The sequence below is a fragment of the Rana temporaria genome, chromosome 11 (genome assembly GCF_905171775.1).
Source record: "Rana temporaria chromosome 11, aRanTem1.1, whole genome shotgun sequence".
NCBI lineage: Eukaryota > Metazoa > Chordata > Amphibia > Anura > Ranidae > Rana > Rana temporaria.
The window spans coordinates 119,993,973-120,012,431 of NC_053499.1; the positions used below are offsets into that span (position 1 = coordinate 119,993,973).

The 18,459-nt window shown below is 43.8% G+C and overlaps 1 protein-coding gene across 14 annotated transcripts in view; it reads left to right on the plus strand.

Annotated features, from left to right (window-relative positions):
* Nucleotides 1-18,459, plus strand: part of AHNAK (AHNAK nucleoprotein) — a 98,502-nt gene that overhangs the window by 51,023 nt on the left and 29,020 nt on the right. For all 14 annotated transcript variants that reach the window (XM_040328953.1, XM_040328952.1, XM_040328965.1 and 11 more), the window contains one exon: nt 11,214-11,284. The gene's annotated coding sequence lies outside the window, so the exon portion shown is untranslated. The remainder of the gene's footprint in view (nt 1-11,213; nt 11,285-18,459) is intronic.

Consider the following 18,459-nt stretch of genomic DNA (forward strand, 5'->3'; position numbering starts at 1 on the left):
AAATTAGTCAGGGGGTTATAATATAATGTCAACACTGTGTCACTGACAGTCTGTCACACAGTGTCACAACCTGGGAAACACTAATATGTAGTAGTCTGTCATTAAATTAGGGTGATTAAACAGAACCTGTGCCCCCTTTACATCAGGGTCCCCATTCGAGTGCTCCCTTACATCAGGGTTCCCATTCGAGTGCTCCCTTACATCAGGGTTCCCATTCGAGTGCTCCCTTACATCAGGGTTCCCATTCGAGTGCTCCCTTACATCAGGGTCCCCATTCGAGTGCTCCCTTACATCAGGGTTCCCATTTGAGTGCTCCCTTACATCAGGGTTCCCATTCGAGTGCTCCCTTACATCAGGGTTCCCATTCGAGTGCACCCTTACATCAGGGTTCCCATTCAAGTGCTCCCTTACATCAGGGTTCCCATTCGAGTGCACCCTTACATCAGGGTTCCCATTCGAGTGCACCCTTACATCAGGGTTCCCATTCGAGTGCACCCTTACATCAGGGTTCCCATTCGAGTGCTCCCTTACATTAGGGTTCCCAATTGAGTGCTCCCTTATATCAGGGTTCCCATCCGAGTGCCCTCTTTAAATCTGATGCCCCCATCAGAGTTTCCCTTACATATGATAAATTATCCACATCATAGTGCTCCTTTACATCAGGTGTTTGCATCAGCGTGCAATAGGTGTCCCCATCAGTGCACCCATACATGGATTGTCCCCATCAGTGTGCCTCCTTTCATCAAGACTGCATCAGACTGGCTTATGGATCAGTGGATGTATTCTGAGACCTGGATGGGGCACATCTAAAACATGGGGGGGCACAGCACCCCCCCTAGATCTAGGTCTGATGGGAACCTGTATATGCAGAACAAGATCTTGTTGTAGTAAACTGATATAGATATGCTACCTAAAATGCTTCTAAGGTCACATGTGTGTCCCGAAAAATGTAGTCCTGGCAACCGACTTCACTTCCTGTTTGTTCAGCTTCCCCGCTGTTCGGCCGCGGCAGGCAGCTGTCTCATACAGGGTCTGCCCTCCATCCAGCTCTCCTGTTATACACATGTTTCCCCTTATTGTCCTGCTGCAGGACGGGATCGGATCCACCTCTAGTAATGCTGTTCCACATTCAGCTCAGGCTTCTTGCTGTTTTTAGTGCTGCTGTTTTATTTGACTTCCCAGCTACTTATGTTTCTGGGCTCTGGACTTCCAATCATCACTATCATTAGCCCCACACATATGGCCCATGGACAGTTTACATTCTGGTTCATTATAGCCTGAGTGCCTGGCAGTGGTTTGGTTGTGTAGAATTTCTTTCCTAACTATCCCTGGGGACACTTTGGGTCAGATTCTTAGAGAAGATACGACGGCGTGTCTCTAGATACGCCGTCGTATCTCTGCGTCCGGCCGGTCGTATCTATGCGCCTGATTCTTAGAATCAGTTACGCATAGATATCTATTAGATCCGACAGGCGTAAGTCTCTTACGCCGTCGGATCGTAACTGCATATTTACGCTGGCCGCTAGGGGCGTGTGCGCTGATTTACACGTCGAAATATGTAAATCAGCTAGATACGCAAATTCCAGAATGTACGCCCGGCCGTAAAGTAAAGTAAAGTTACGCCGTTTACGTTAGGCTTTTCCCAGCGTAATGTTACCCCTGCTATACGGTGGCGTAAGTGCGGCGCACCAATGTTAAGTATGGCCGTCGTTCCCGCGACAAAATTTGAAATTTTTACGTCGTTTGCGGAAGTCGTCCGTGAATGGGGCTGGACGTCATTTACGTACACGTCGAAACCAATACGTCCTTGCAGCGTACTTTGACGCAAAGCACACTGGGATATTCCACGGACGGCGCCGTAAGTGAAAAACGTCAATCACGTCGGGTCATGGATAATTTACATACCACACGCCCACCTCTTCACAATTTGAATTAGGCGGGCTTACGCCGGCCGATTTACGCTACGCCGCCGCAACTTACGGAGCAAGTGCTTTGAGAATACTGCACTTGCCCGTCTAAGTTGCGGAGGCGTAACGTAAATCAGATACGTTACGCCCGCACAAAGTTACGCGCGCCTACGAGAATCTGGCCCTTTGTTGGCACCCTGCTCTTTTTGTGCCTAATAGTAACTCATTTCATTATGACGCTATAATGGGGAGACAGTCTTTTGGCGCCCAATCTGCTTGTGTTGTGAAGTATTACATGTTTGTTATATTATAAAAATAAAAGCCTTTATGATCACTTTAATATATTGGAGATCGTTTCTGTGCTCATGATTTACCACTGACCAGGTTTTAAAGACAGTTCCAGTTCAAAAAACACAAAGGGCCAGATCCACAAAGCAGTTACGCTGGCGTATTTATTGACTACGCCGCGTAACTTCTAGGTTGCTCCGGCATATCTTTGTTTTGTATCCACAAAACAAGATACGCCTGAAGCTGGGCTAGATCCGACTGGCGTATGTCTTAGTACGCCGTCGGATCTTAAGGTGCATATTTCCGCTGGCCGCTAGGTGGCGCTTCCGTCGATTTCCGCGTCGAGTATGCAAATTAGCTAGATACGCCAATCCACAAACGTACGTCCAACCGGCGCATTTTTTTACGTAGTTTCCGTAAGGCTTTTTTTTGGCGTAACGTTACCCCTGCTCTATGAGGCGTACGCAATGTTAAGTATGGACGTCGGGCCAGCGTCAAATTTTCCGTTGTGTACATCGTTTGCGTAAAACGTTTGCGAATAGGGCTTTGCGTAGAATTACGTTCACGTCGAAAGCATTGGCATGTTGCGGGTTAATTTGGAGCATGCGCACTGGGATACCCCCACGGACGGCGCATGCGCCGTTCAGAATTTTTTTTATTTACGTCGGGTCAAGACGTATTGGCATAAAACACGCCCACAACTTAGTGATTTGAATTGCGCGCCCTTACGCCGACACATTTACACTACGCCGCAACTTCTTTGTGGATACGGGAAATATACGCTGTAAGTTACGGTGGCGTAGTGTATCTGAGATACGCTATGCCGGACGTAAAAATGCGCGGCACGACGTGGATCCGGCCCAAAATATATACACAAAGAAAAAACTGCTCACACCGCAAGCAGGCAAAACTAATGCCATGGTAACCACGTTTTTATTTCCCCCCAAAAAATTGGTTTCTTGAAAGCATGATTTAAGACCGTTGAGGGTTTGGCAATTTTTAATTCCAAGAAAGAAGATCTAAATAGGGATTCCTAATCCGGGAAATATTTTCCTTCTATTAAAGTGAGAGGAAGGACGTTTTTCAGCTGCAGATGTTGTAAATGTGTTTTAGGGCAGATTGTCTCCTCTCCCTCCTCTGTGTGTAATCGGAGAGGTATATGTGGCATTATACATGGATAAACCAGCTCTTCTAGATCACACAATCTCCTTTACATGTCTCTGCATGGCCTCCCTGCATTCCTGCACCTCAAAGCTCTTCTGTTCTCAGAACACAACAATCTTGCTTTGTTTCTAAACTCGATCTTCTCCCTTTTTTAATAACCCCATATTTTTTTTAAGTTGCTGTGGAGTTCCTGCCAAACACTTTTTTTTTTTTTTTTTCTCATTCCCTCGCCCCTTTTACACACCCCCTTTTCTCTGCACACATCCTTGCATGACAGCCCCTCCTTAATCCAGTCCACTCAGAAGTCAGATTTCATTTTTTCCTATCTGTAGTTTAGGGAAGTATTGCACAAGCTTTTGTATCCGTGGATACACAACATTTATGGGTTGCAACAAAAATGGGAAGATGGAAACAGTTGACAAAGAAATGTACTTATTTTACGAAGCACAATTTATTATCATTAATCATGTATACAGTTTACAATTTTTATTTTATTTTGGTCAGTTAGTTAAAGACCCGGGTTTTGGAACTTGTCTCCAGATGCCAATACAGGTAAACCTTGGATTGTGAGCATAATTGGTTCCGAAAGCATGCTTGTAATCCAAAGCACTTGTATATCAAAGTGAATTTTCCCATAAATGTTCCCATAAAAAGATAAGTCCTTCAGTTTATAGTCCATATAAAAAGATTATGGCAATGTGATAAGTTGTGTAACCATAAAATGTCCATCCACAAATGGAAGCCTCCGCAAGGGGATTAGAAGCAAACGCCAACAGGAGCTACAGAGTATAAAATAGAGGAGAGGCACTCTAAGGCTCCATTCACACCTAGGCGTATTGTCGCCTGTAGCGAGACGCTATTGCAGCCTGCAATACGCTGGAGGGGTGATTTAACATTGTCGGCTATGGAGATGGTTCACATCTCCACGCCGAACGCCGAAACGCCGTACGCCTGAAGCTCAAAACAAGTCCCGGACCTTTTTTTCAGGCGGCTTTCGGCGATCGGCATAGCCAACAATGTTAATCACCCCTCCGGCGTATGTTGGGCTTAAAAACGCCGCGTTTTGTCGCGGCAAATCGCGGGACAAAACACCGTAATTTGTTGTGGCAAATCGCAGTAACATACGCCGCGTTCAGGTGTGAATGCAGCCTAAGTTTAGCAATATGGTTACATTTAATGAAGGTACAACATTTAGCAACTCACATGGTTGATGATTAAAAGAGGCACATCTAAGTATGCAGGCATCTGGGGGAAAGCGATCCGCATAGATCATCCCCCTCACCGCTATCAGTCTGCACTCGTGACTGGGAAGACTACTCTGCAGTAGAGCGATCTGAAAGTGAGGCTTTAACCGCTCGTGGAAGGGACGACATCAATAGCGGTGAGGAGAATGGTCTATGTCACTGGTGTCAAACACAAGGCCCGCGGGCCGAATCCGGCCCTCAAGGCCATTTCATGTGGCCCTCGCACCTCTCCTGCAGCTGAAGGAAAGCTCCGGGCTGGAGCTTTCCTCTGGTCCTACTCCAGACCCTTACTTTTTTGATTTCAAGCAATGCATCCAGCTTCTTCCCAGCAGCAGCATAAGGAAATGGGGTGCACTGTGATGTAAGGGAGAGTGGGGGACTCAACTTCTGATGGTGGGGTGACTCTTCACATCTAATGTAAAGGGAAGGGGATGGGCTGGACATCTAATCTTACAGATACAACCGGCCCTTTTAAAGGGCAATCATAATGCTGATGCGGCCCACGATGAAATTGAGTTTGACACCCCTGGTCTATGTGTACAGCTTTACCCTGGATGCCTGCACACTCAGATGTGTCTGTTTTAATCATCAACCATGTGAGTTTCTAAATGTTGTACCTTCATTAAATATAATCTTTATATTGCTACACTTAGGCCCCGTACACACGTCCGAGGAACTCGATGGGCAAAACTCATCGTTTTGCTCGTCGAGTTCTGTGTGAAGCCACCGAGGTTCTCGGAGAGCCAACTTTCCTCATTGAACAACGAGGAAATAGAGAACATGTTCTCTATTTGGCTCGACGAGGAACTCGTCGGCTTCCTCGGCCGAAAGTGTACACACGCCGAGTTTCTCGGCAGAATTCAGCTCCGATCGAGTTTCTGGCTGAATTCTGCCGAGAAACTCGGTCGTGTGTACGGGGCCTAAGAAGCACCTCTCTTCTATTTTATACTCAGTTGTTACATGACACTACTCTTATATCAAGACACCGCTTGTATATCAAGTCAAAATGTATTAAAAAAAATTAGCTTGTCTTGCAAAACGCTCTCAAACCAAGTTACTCTCAAACCAAGTTACTCTCAAACCAAGGTTTTACTGGTTTTTTTTTTACTTTACACAATATATCGGTTGGTTGTGCAATGAAAGACTGTCCCATTTTGTCATTAAACAATATTTTGTCTGTATACTTGAAAACCCTGAGATTGATCCACACTTGGTAGACTACCTGGTTTATGAGAACAGTGATTAAATTGGGTGGATGCTATACTTCGGGTGCTGTATAGACATGCTTCGTAGGAAGATTTTCAAGTACAATGGAGCAACAGAGTTTATGCCTGTAGTTGAGACAAAGTTTTTTTGGATTCTACAGAAAAAGATCACACACATCCTACAGTTAGGGCAAATTGTATTCAATAGGTGTTTTTATGGTTAAGAAAAATCCTGTGTGTAAAACCTTACGATACCAATTTCCTAGCATTACCAGCTTTATGCCATTTGTATACGTTGTTGGAAATCCTATTGTTACATGTACTTCATTTAGAAGTCATTTGGTGCACCGGTGCTAGTAAGATGCTATGAAATAAATCCACTAAGCTGCTGAAGTTCTTCTAATGCCCTGTACACATGATCGGAATTTCCGTTGGGATAAACTCTGACTGATTTTTCTGACGGAATTCCGTTCAAGCTGTCTTGCATACACGCGGTCACACCAAATTCCGACCGTCCTAAACACGGTGACGTACAACACTACGACGAGCCGAGAAAAATGAAGTTCAATGCTTCCGAGCATGCGTCGACTTGATTCTGAGCATGCGTGTTTTTTTTCTCCGTCGGAGTTCCACACAGACGATCGGAATTTGCGATAGAAAAAAATTTTCAGCAGAAAAAAGGGAACATGTTCTCTTTCTAAGTCCGTCGGAATTTCCGATGGAAAAAATCCGATGGGGCACACACACGGTTGGAATATCCGATGAAAACATTTCGTCTGACTTTTTTCATCGGAAATTCCGATCGTATGTACAAGGCATAACAGAAAGTCTATTTCCCATTATGCTTTTATATGATCTATTGGTCCATGGTATTCTTATATATGATGTGGTAAGCAATCTTTGACTCTATAAATGACACATTCCAGTCAGCCTTGAAGTGTCATGATATCTTAGAAGGCTTTTAGTATAATTACTTGTGACTAGAGTCCGCATCTGTCCCTCATTAGGGGAGAAGCAGTGATCCTTATAGTCTGTAAAATGTTTTTCCGGTCTTTCTGCCTATAATCCCCAAGCAGGAATAACAGAAGTATGGAATCTGTACAAGAATCCAGTGCTGACCGCTCATATTTGGTGGAACATTTTTTCTTTTTTCTTTTTAAATGGTTAAGCTGATAACTCTATTTTTGTTATTTATTACATATATAGCACTGACCATTATTTACATACTATACATTACCATCAGCTCCTGCCCTCAAGGTTCCTATCTTGCATGCATATACAAACACACCCTAAGGCCAATTTGGATAGGAGCCGGGAAACCTGCCACATTGTATTGGAATGTGGGGGGAAACCCTGTAAAGCACGGGGAGATATACGATGCAGATAGTGTCCTGCTCGTGATTTAAAATGGGGACCCTAGTGCTGCCTTTCACAAGTGTTAACTTAAAAAGCCACAGTGCTGCTCTGGTGTTTGATTGGCATTTCTTGAATTGCCATCAGATTTGGTAAGACAGAATGACCACTAAAGGATTATCTTGAACAGAATAGACTATTGGGGTGGCTAATGGCAACAGCAGTATGCTATATTGATTTTTAGGCAGGCTTCCAATCATTTCATTTGGCCCAACATGGGCTTACCCTCTGAGATGATGGCTCCTGTTTCTACCTTTGTGATGGATAGCCAAATTATCCAAGAACATTGACAAATTTGTGAGAACTGGGTTTTATGTTAATGTTTATATCAGTAATTACAATTTAAAGTAAGCCTAATGCTTTGTACACACGGTCGGACTTTTGACCGTGCAAAAGTCCGCCGTGAGTCCGTCAGAAGTCTGACGGAAAGAAAGAGAACAGGTTCTCTATCTAAGGTCTGTCGGACTTCCAAAAAAAAAGTCAGATGGAGGCTACACACAGCCAGACTTTCCTAGAAAAAAAGCCTGTCTGACTTTTTTTCTCGGAAAATCCGGCCGTGTGTACGAGGCATAAAGTTCAAAATCTTTACATTTTCATAGATGGGCCTATATTAGACTATGCAGAAAAGTTTTATGTTGTAAAGACAAATCTAGGAGAATTTCCAACACTAGATGGCCACAAGCAGCCTAGTCTGCCCGCTGCCCCTAATTGCCTTTTGGGAGATTGAGGTCATCAGAATGAGCTGTGCAACCCTCCATCTTAGGAAGCTTAAGGAAAAAAAGAGTGGACCTGAATGCAAAGTTTCATATGTTTGTCCTACTGATCTGCATATATAATCGACTTGAACGAGTTAGTCTTTTCAGTGATGCAACAGAAACAAATTCTAGCAGGCACCATGAAGCCTCGTACACACGACCGAGGAACTCGACGGGCGAAACACATCGTTTTGCTCGTTGAGTTCCTTGTGAAGCCGTCGAGAAACTCGACAAGCCAATTTTCTCCATTCCCGTCAAGGAAATAGAGAACTTGCTCTCTTTTTGGCTCGTTGAGTTTCTCGACCGTTTCCTCGACGAAAATGTACACACGACCGGTTTCCTCGGCAAAAAAATATCTCCCAGCAAGTTTCTTGCTGGTTTTTGCCGAGAAACTCGGTCGTGTGTACGAGGCCTGGCTGTATTGTAATGGTACATCCCTGTACAATGGCCTCTTCAAGCTCTGTTTTCAAAACGTTACACCAAGTAGTGGTTTTCAAGCTTCAAAATTTGTTAGGCAACTTAAAATTGGATATATGCTCACCAGTAGTTGTTTGCAATCATACTGACTGAGAAAATGCCTTTCTGTTCTACTTGATTGTATTTGACAGGACAGTGGGAAGATTGGACTAGAGGGAGGGATCAGGGGATGCCGAGTTTTGGGAAGGATTTTCACTGTGAGGTGAAGGAGGGCTGGACAGCAGTAATGTCAGTCCCCCATGATGTATAGGAAAGGCCTTAGGGCTGGTTAACACTACAATAAACGCACTCCAGATTAGAGCTGAACGATTCTGGGAAAAATGAGAATCGCGATTCTTTTGTATAAAATGAAGATCACGATTCTTGCATGATTTTCAAAAATGTATTTATTTAAAAATATTTTCAACACAAAATGGAGCTTATGTGGTTAAATACAGTATATGTAAATCTGACGGACTGTTTACATGTTAAATTTTAAAAGCCACAGCAAACCTGCTGACCTTACATGCTTGCTAATGTGAAAGAACAGATCTGATTTTCACATTTAACTATTTTCTTACGATTAATCGTGCAGCTCTACTCCAGATCCATTCCGGATCCAATTCTGCATGCGTGTTAATGCTTTCTAGTGGGATTTTCATGTATTTCCGGATGCATTCCAATGCTTTTTTTATTATTATTATTATAAAGGCTGTTTTTTTTTTCACTGCACTGGGGTCTGGTGTGTTTCTGATGCTTTTTTTGCTAATTTCCAGTACAGTCCATTGCAGGACAATGCAGCATGTCATTTTTTCTCTGGAACTGAAATGTCCTGAAACTGATCGCACTGGTGTGGACTATGCAATTTGAACCATATAATCTACTTTCCGTGCATTTTTGATGCAGAAAAAAAAGTAATGAGTGGTTCTTTCTACGGGAAGACAATAAAAAACGAAATAACTAATGTTGAGGCAAATTCTAAAAGGGTAATTGGAGTTTTGGGGGATAATACACGTTAAGGCCATCTAACCAATGCTAGAAAAATATCTCAAACTATTTTGCATAGTTCTTTCTGTACTAGTAAGAAATACATTTTATTTTTACCAGTGTAACCAGCTTGCTTGCTTTAAACTGGAGAGTAAAGGCTTTAAATTGGAGAGTAGATTGAGGCTTTAGACGGTGTGATTTGGCCATCAACTAGGGTGACCACGTGCCCCGGATTGCCCCCAAAAAAGGCTGCCACATCACCGCTTTACTCACTGACAGTACTTGTCCTGGCCGGGAATGCCTGGAGAAGCACAATCCCTGCCCCCTGCTTGTGATTGGAGAAATCATAAATCCCGCCTCTTGTGTCCAATCACTGTGCTGTGATTCGTTACAGCACACGTTGATTTTTGGGAAGGGAGGGTGTCGCTGAATGGTAGTTTGGAAATGTGGTCACCCTACCATCAACATCCTGATGCACCTCTACTTGGGTTTCCAGCTCTTTGTATTGTTTCTTCTGAGAAATACAGTGACACACAGTGGAATGGTATACATCCCAAATGCCAATTGTTAAAGCAGGTGATAACTACCTATTTCTGCAACTTGGTTGGTTTCGTATAAGGTTCAACTCCAGGAAAGGTAAAAATCCTCCCTTGCAGTGGGGTTGATCCCACACATTGCAAGGGTTAACTAATTGTTCCTATCTAGGAGACAGGAAAAGCACTTTTATTTACCAGATCCTCTGCCTCATAGCAGTACTCTGGAAAGTGGGTTATCCCTCGACATCCTCACATCCAGTTCAAAACTACCCATCTTAAAGACCTCAGAGGTCCTTATGCCCCATACACACGAGCAGACTTTCCGTCAGCAAAAGTCTGATGTGAGCTTTTCATCAGAATTCCGACCGTGTGTAGGCCCCATCAGACTTTTGCTGTTGGAATTTTCGCCAGCAAAAGTTTGAGAGCAGGTTCTCAATTTTTCAGATTTTTTCCAATTTTTCCATCTGTATGCAATTCCGACGGGAAAAAAAACATGCATGCTCGAAAACAATTCGACCCATGCTCAGAAGCATTAAACTTATTTTTCTTGCCTCCTCGTAGTGTTGTACGTCACCGCGCTCTTAACGCTCGAAAGTTCAAAAGCATCCAGCTTTTTTCCGATGGAAATTCCGCTTGTGTGTACAGGGCATAAGACCGCTGGAGCCTAGGGGGGGGGAGAAGCTGCAGGAACCAGTCTAGCAGCGCGGTTTAGCCCGCGGGAAGCAGAGGATCGGGTAAGTTCAAATTGTTTTACCCAGATCCCCATGAGATAAATTAGCAGTTAATGCTTCTAACAGCCCCAGGGTGTGCACTTTTTTTATCTTTTCACTCTCCAGGTTTAAACTGGTGACAAGCTTGTGCGCATCAAGCATTTTAATCCATTTGTTTCAGGATTTAGGGGAGGGCAGATTCAGGTTGTCTTGATACAGAGCTCTAGTGTCTAGTTAATATGGGTCTCATGGTTGGTTGATCTGTGGCCAGAGTCATGGGAGAGGGAGACGCTGTCTTCAATTGTATAATATTTACACAGGGAGGTTTGTTTAATATCACATGGCTTTTATGGATATCCACGTTTTATAAAAGACCACACCCTTCTGTATGTGTGTCTGTGTGTGTTTATGCAGAATATTTGAGGATTTCATTGTATACCCTAGCATGAAAGTATTTCCCTAAATATATGCACAATGTCAATCTTGTCACTGTTATCACAAGAATTCTTGAGTTTATTTAGACTTTTTTTTTCTTTTCTGTCTTACAGTCCTCATGCAAACATCCGTGCAGATCGAGCCAGCAAGGTTTTGTAGAAAGTAGCTAACGCAACAAGCCAAGGTAATACTTCCATTTTATCTCAATGTACTTACAATTGTACTACAATTTTCACTTCCTTGTTTATAAAGTGTCAACTGTCAATCTAAGTTTATAGGATCTGGGGAAAAGAAGTGCGCCTCGCTTGTTAATGCTTAAAGCGGTGGTTCACCCTAAAATGCAAGTTTCTACTATGTTTTCCAGCATAGTAGCGTGAGCTACAGTATGCCTTTATTTTTATTTTTTGCGCCGTACTCACTGTTTAATCCCGGAGTTAAGTTTCAGACTCCCCGCGGGGAATGGGCGTTCCTATGCAGAGGGACAATGATTGATGGCCAGCTATGGCGCGTCAGGTTTCCCGTGTAGGACTCGGCTCTTCACGGCGCTTTACGGCGCCTGCGCAAAGACTAGGAGCTGACTGCGCAGGCGCCGTGAAGAGCCAAGTCCTATTTCGGCTATTTCCGTGACGCGCCATACCTGGCCGTCAATCATGTTCCCCCTGCATAGGAACGCCTACTAGACTGAAACTTGACTACGCGATTTAACAGTGAGTACGGCGCAAAAAAATAAAATAAAGGCATACTGTAGCTCGCGCTAGTATGCTAGATGGCATGTTAGAAAAAAAAAAACATTTTTTAGGGTGAACCCCCGCTTTAATACTTGCAAATCATCAAGATTCCCTTTAGGTTGGCAGAAAGAATACGTCTGTAGTGCGTTAGAACAATTTTTCTTTTGCCAGCCAAGGTTCAACAGAAAAAAAAGTGGAGAATTGCAGGGATCTCATTTGATAACCCTGAATAGGAACCCCAGAATGGGCAATTATGACTGTCTAGATAGGCATTGGCACCTGGAAGATTTTTTTAATGGTTCATGGTCCACCTAAATCCGATCTTTTTTTTAAAGAGATTGTAAACCTCCCTTTTGCAAGTTGTATCTAGGCAAACCTAGAATCATGCTTACCTATAGGTACTGTAAATATCTCCTAATTGTGCGCCGTTTAGGAGATCTTTACTGTATACTGTGCCGATGATGTCATCGGGGCATGCGCTGTGAAGAAACACACCCACCCCCCGTGCTGTTTCTTCAGAAGTGACGTCATGTGGCTCTGGCCAGTCACATAGAGCAGAGATGTCCACGGCCCTGGAAGGAAGAGGGGCGAAGAGGGATGCGGCCTGCAGCAGGGACAGTGCGGGCTTCGTTTGCAGGTAAGTGTCACATAATGGCCTAGTATGCGATACCCAGCACGGTTTACTTCCTCTTTAAGCTTTTAGATCTTTTTTTTTTCTTTGGGAGGTAAGTCTAACGCCGCGTACACATGGTCGATCCATCCGATGAGAATCACCTCACATACACAATTTTATTTATTCTGTCCCCCAGGATAGTGCTTCATGCAATTTTCCCATTCTACAGAGCTCACCCCCTGCCCCCACCACTGTCTGTAGGAGACAAATACACTGGTCAAAAAAATTAACCGATTGCCGACCAGCCGCCGCAGTTTTACGGTGGCAGGTCGGCTCTGCTGGGCGAGATCGCGTAGATCTACATCATCTCGCCGAGCAGCCAATAGGGACGCACGTGCGCCCCCCGCAAGCCCCTGACGCTGCGATCGCTCGTTACAGAGCGAGAAGCGGAAGCTGTGTGTGTAAACACACAGCTCCCTGTCCTGTCAGGGGGAGAAATGCCTGATTGTCTGTTCATACAATGAATGAACAGCGATCGTCATTTCCCCAAGTCAGTCCACCCCCCCCCCTTTAGTTAGAACACACTTAGGGAACATACTTAACCTCTTCCTCGCCCCCTAGTGTTAACCCCTTCCCTGCCAGTGGCATTTTTATAGTAATCAATGCATTTTTATAGCACTGATCGCTATAAAAATGCTAATGGTCCCAAAAATGTGTCAAAGGTTTCCGAAGTGTCCGCCATAATGTCGCAGTACCGATAAAAATCGCCGCCATTACTAGTAAATAAAAAAATATTAATAAAAATGCCATAAAACTATCCCCTATTTTGTAAACGCTATAACTTTTGCGCAAACCAATCGATAAACGCTTATTGCGGGTTTTTTTTGTTTTTTTTTATGAAAAATATGTTGAAGAATACATATCGGCCTAAACTGAGGAAAAAAATAGTTTTTTTTATATATTTTTGGGGGATATTTATTACAGCAAAAAGTAAAAAATATTCATTTTTTTTTTCAAAAATGTCGCTCTATTTTTGTTTATAGCGCAAAAACTAAAAAATGCAGAGGTGATCAAATACCACCAAAAGAAAGCTCTATTTGTGGGAAAAAAAGGACGCCAATTTTGTTTGTTAGCCACGTTGCACGACCGTGCAATTGTCAGTTAAAGCGACACATTGCCGAGTCGCAAAAAGTGGCCTGGTCTTTGACCAGCAATATGGTCCGGGGCTGAAGTGGTTAAAGGAACACTTTTGAATCAGAACTCCTGGGATATTGATCTGGTCAGTTAAGTAACAGAGGGGGAGGGGTGTATACAGAGGGGGATGGTAATCAGTTTCAGCTGCTTTGCTGTTAATTGAAATTAACAACAGGTGCACTAGATGGGCAACAATGAGACGACCTTCAAAACAGGAATGTTTTTTCAGGTGGAGGTGTCTGACATTTTTTCCCCTACTGCTCTTTTCTTACTGTTTTTCACTAGTTTTGCATTTGGCTAGGGTCAGTGTCACTAATGGTAGCACAAGGCGATACTTGAACCCTATAAAGGTTGCACAGGCAGTCCAACTGGATGGCACATCAATATATGTCATTGCCAGAAGGTTTGCCGTGTCTCCCAGCACAGTCTCGAGAGCATGGAGGAGATTCCAGGAGACAGGCAGTTACTCTAGGAGAGCTGGACAGGGCCGTAGAAGGTCCTTAACCCATCAGAAGGACCGGTATCTGCTCCTTTGTGCAAGGAGGAACAGGATGAGCACTGCCAGAGCCCTACAAAATGACCTCCAGCAGGCCACTGGTGTGAATGTCTCTGACCAAACAATCAGAAACAGACTTCATGGGGGTGGCCTGAGGGCCCGACATCCTCTAGTGTGCTCTATGCTCACTGCCGGACACTGTGGAGCTTGATTAGCATTTTCCATTGAACACCAGAATTGGCAGGTCCGCCACTGGTGCCCCATGCTTTTCACAAATGAGAGCAGGTTCACCCTGAGCATATGTGACAGACGTGAAAGGGTCTGGAGAAGCTGCGGAGAACTTAATGCTGCCTGTAACATCGTTCAGCATGACCGGGTTTGGTGGTGGGTCAGTGATGGTCTGGGGAGGCATATCCATGGAGGGACACACAGACCTCTACAGGCTACACAATGACACCCTGACTGCCATTAGGTATCCTTGGACCCATTGTCAGACCCTACGCTGGTGCAGTGGGTCCAGGGTTCCTCCTGGTGCACTGTGGTGAGAGCATGCAGCCAGTTCCTGGAGGATGAAGAAATTGATATCATTGAATGCCCCCCACACTCACCTGACCTAAATCCAAAAGAACACCTCTGCGGCATTATGTTTCGGTCTATCCGGTGCCGCCAGGTTGTACCTCAGTCTGTTCAGGAGCTCAGTGATGCTCTGGTCCAGATCTGGGAAGAAATACCCCAGGACACCATTCGTCGTCTCATTAGGAGCATGCCCTGATGTTGTCAGGCATGCATACAAGCACTTCGGGGGCCATACAAACTACAGAGGACCATTTTGAGTTGTTGCAATGAAATTTCAGCAAAATGGACTAGCTTACTGCATAATTTTTTCACTTTGATTTTCGGGGTGTCTTTGAATTCAGCCCTCTGTAGGTGGATCATTTTCATTTCCATTAAATGATGTGCCATCCTTTCATTCCTAACACATTACCCCGTCCATATCAGTATAGATATCCAGCATGAGATTTTTCCCCCTTGAGATCTGATATGTTTTCAAAGTGTTCCTTTAATTTTTTTGAGCAGTGTACTTATTAAGCAGTGATTGACAACCGTGGTCTAAGGCATCCTTGCTCGAGACCAGCTTTGCCACACTTCCATCTAAACATGTTATAATCCATAAACTATCCATAAATTATAATCTAAAGTACAATTTAATGCATAACCCTTGGACAATAAACATAAGTTTAGCCATTATTTTTATCGGAATATTTATTTTATTGACCCCAAAAAGTATTCTGTGCCAGATCCTTACAGCCCATCTGCCAAGATATGATCGAATAGTCCGACGACAAAATAGTTTGTGCACTGTGACCACGGGTTTATGTACTTTTCATGCTGGTGAAGTGTCTGAAGTGTCCAAAAGTTTTGCCTTTTTAGTCTGGCAAAACCATTTTTTAAAGTAATTTTAATGATCATAATAATGGAACTAGTGTTCCAGATAATGCTGTCTTTTTCCCTAATACAAACCCTCTGTTACTTCACAAAATTGCTGGGTGTGACTCAGCCTGCTAACCTCCATTTTGTATCTTGAATAGCTTGCACATGTGGCTGTACCATGTGTCTGTGTATATGTGTATCCTCTGCTGTTGATTTTTGTGCTTGGTGCTCCCTCTGCTGGCTGACTATGATACTATTTTTGCTTTTGAGTGGTGCCATTTATTTAATCGCTTCATACTGGTTTGTATAGTTGTTATAACATTTATGTTAGGAACATTGTGAGGCATGACTCAATACATTTAATTAACATGAAGGCTTGTGAATAGCAAGTGAAATCCCAATTGAGAAATACATCTTCACATAGACAGTAATCCACACAGCATTGTATTTCAAAGTCCATGTATTGAAGAAATAACATCATTTACTTTTTGCTATAATAAATATCCCCCAAAAATATATAAAAAAACAGTTTCCTCAGTTTAGGCCGATACGTATTCTTCTACATATTTTTCGTAAAAAAAATAAATCGCAATAAGCGTTTATTGATTGGTTTGCGCAAAAGTTATATTGTTTACAAAATATGGTATAGTTTTATGGCATTTTTATTAATATTTTTTTTTTACTAGTAATGGCGGCGATCAGCGATTTTTATTGGTACATTGTATGAACAGATGGTCAGGCATTTCTCCCCCTGACAGGACCGGGAGCTGTGTGTTTACACGAGCGATCACGGGTTCCCGACGGTGATTGCGACCGCCGGGCAAGCGCGTCGGCGTCAGGGGCGATCGGGGTGCGCGCCTCCGGTGCGCGCCCCTATTGGCTGCTCGGCGAGATGACGTATAGCTACGTGATCTCGCCCAGCAGAGCCAACCTGCCGCCGTATAACTGTTATACGGCGGCTGGTTAGGAAGCAGTTAAAATTAATGTAATTTCTAAACAAAAACCACATACACTGTCAGAAATACTAGAAAACTTTTGGTCAAAGGAATTTTCAAATAATGATATCTGATGATATTTACCAGATTCACCCTCTAAAGCCCAGTACACATGGTCGGCATCCTAAAAAAGGCTGAGTAGGGGGTGGTGGCTACCCATTCTACATAGAGGGGGTGGCTGGAGAGAATAGGCGGTGCCGTGCACCCTTAATGGACAGGCCACCCCTGGACAAAACCCTGCTTCCCTTGTATTAGTAATGCCGCGTACACACGGGCAAACATGTACGATGAAACGACGCGGCGACGTGGGCCGCCCTGCCAGTTAAATGCTTTCACGCATGCGTCGAAGTCATTCGACGCATGCGAGGGATGGCGGGCGCTCGGACATGTACGGTAGGTCTGTACAGACGACCGAACATGTCCGAGCGGGCAGGATTCCAGCGGGCTGTTTTAAAACAAGTCCAGAAATATTTGCCCGCTGGGAAAAGGCCCAACGGGTAAATGTTTGCTGGAATCCTGCACGCTCGGGCCTACACACGACCGAACATGTCAGCTGAAACTGGTCCGCGGACCAGTTTCAGCAGACATGTTCGGTCGTCTGTACGGGGCCTAAGAGTGACATAGTAAAATGGAGAAATTGTACAGTATCCAAAAGAGAATGTCTACATAAATATTTAAAGGGGGAATATGATCAACATATACAAATGCATAAGGGGTCCATATAGTGAGCTTGGTGTTATTCACGTTAGGGTTATCACAGAGGACAAGGGGGCACTTTTTGAGTCTAGAGAAAAAGAGATTTCATCTCCAAATACGGAAAGGTTTCTTCAGTGCAAGAGCTGTGAAAATGTGAAATAGACGCCCTCCAGTGGTGGTTTTTGGACAGCTCAGTAGATTGTTTTAACCACTAGTCACCCAGCCGTCGTCATTATACTGCTTCAGGTTGGCTCGTTCCGACAAATCGCTGCATCTGTACGTTGGCCCTTTAAACAACTATAGCAGTACCGCCAGAGGCGCAAGCCTACTGCGCGGTGCTGCCGGTAGCGATGACCGCCAGCCACCTGCACTCTCGGGCACAAGAGCCAGAAAGGGGATGTGTGTGTATGTAGACTCACAAATCCCTGTTCTGACAGGAGAGGAGAGACAGATCGTCTGTTCCTACTAAGTAGAAGCAGTGATACGTCTCCTCCTCTAGTCAGTCACACCCCCACACAGTTAAAAACACACTCAAGGGAACACATTTAACCCATTGGTCGTCCCCTAGTGTTAACCCCTTCCATACCAGTGACATTTACACATTAATCAGTGTTTTTCATAGCACTGATCGCTGTATACATGCCAGTGGTCCCAAAAATGTTTCAAAAGTGGCCGATCTGTCCACCGCAATGTCACAGTCCCACTAAAAATCGCAGATCGCCACCATTGCTAGTAAACAAAAATGCCATAAATATCTATCCCCTATTTTGTAGACGCTATAACTTTTGCGCAAACCAATCAATATACGCTTATTGTGATTTTTTCTATTTTATTTTTTTATCAAAAATATGTAGAACAATATATATCGGCCTAAACTGATGAAGATTTTTTTTTTTACATTTTTTTTTTGGGGGGGGGGGATAGTTATTATAGCAAAAAATATAAAATATATATTTTTTTTTTCAAACTTGTCACTCTTTTTTTGTTTATAGCGCAAAAAATTAAATCCGCAGAGGTGATAAAATACCAATAAAAGAAAGCTCTATTTGTGGGAGAAAAAGGGGAATTTTGTTTGGGTACAGCGTCGCACAACCGCGCAATTGTTAGTTAAAGTGACGCAGTGCCGTATCGCAAAAATGGTCTCGTTAAGGAGGCAAATCCTTCCAGTCCTTAAGTGGTTTAAAAAGGCCTGGATTATTTTCTAGG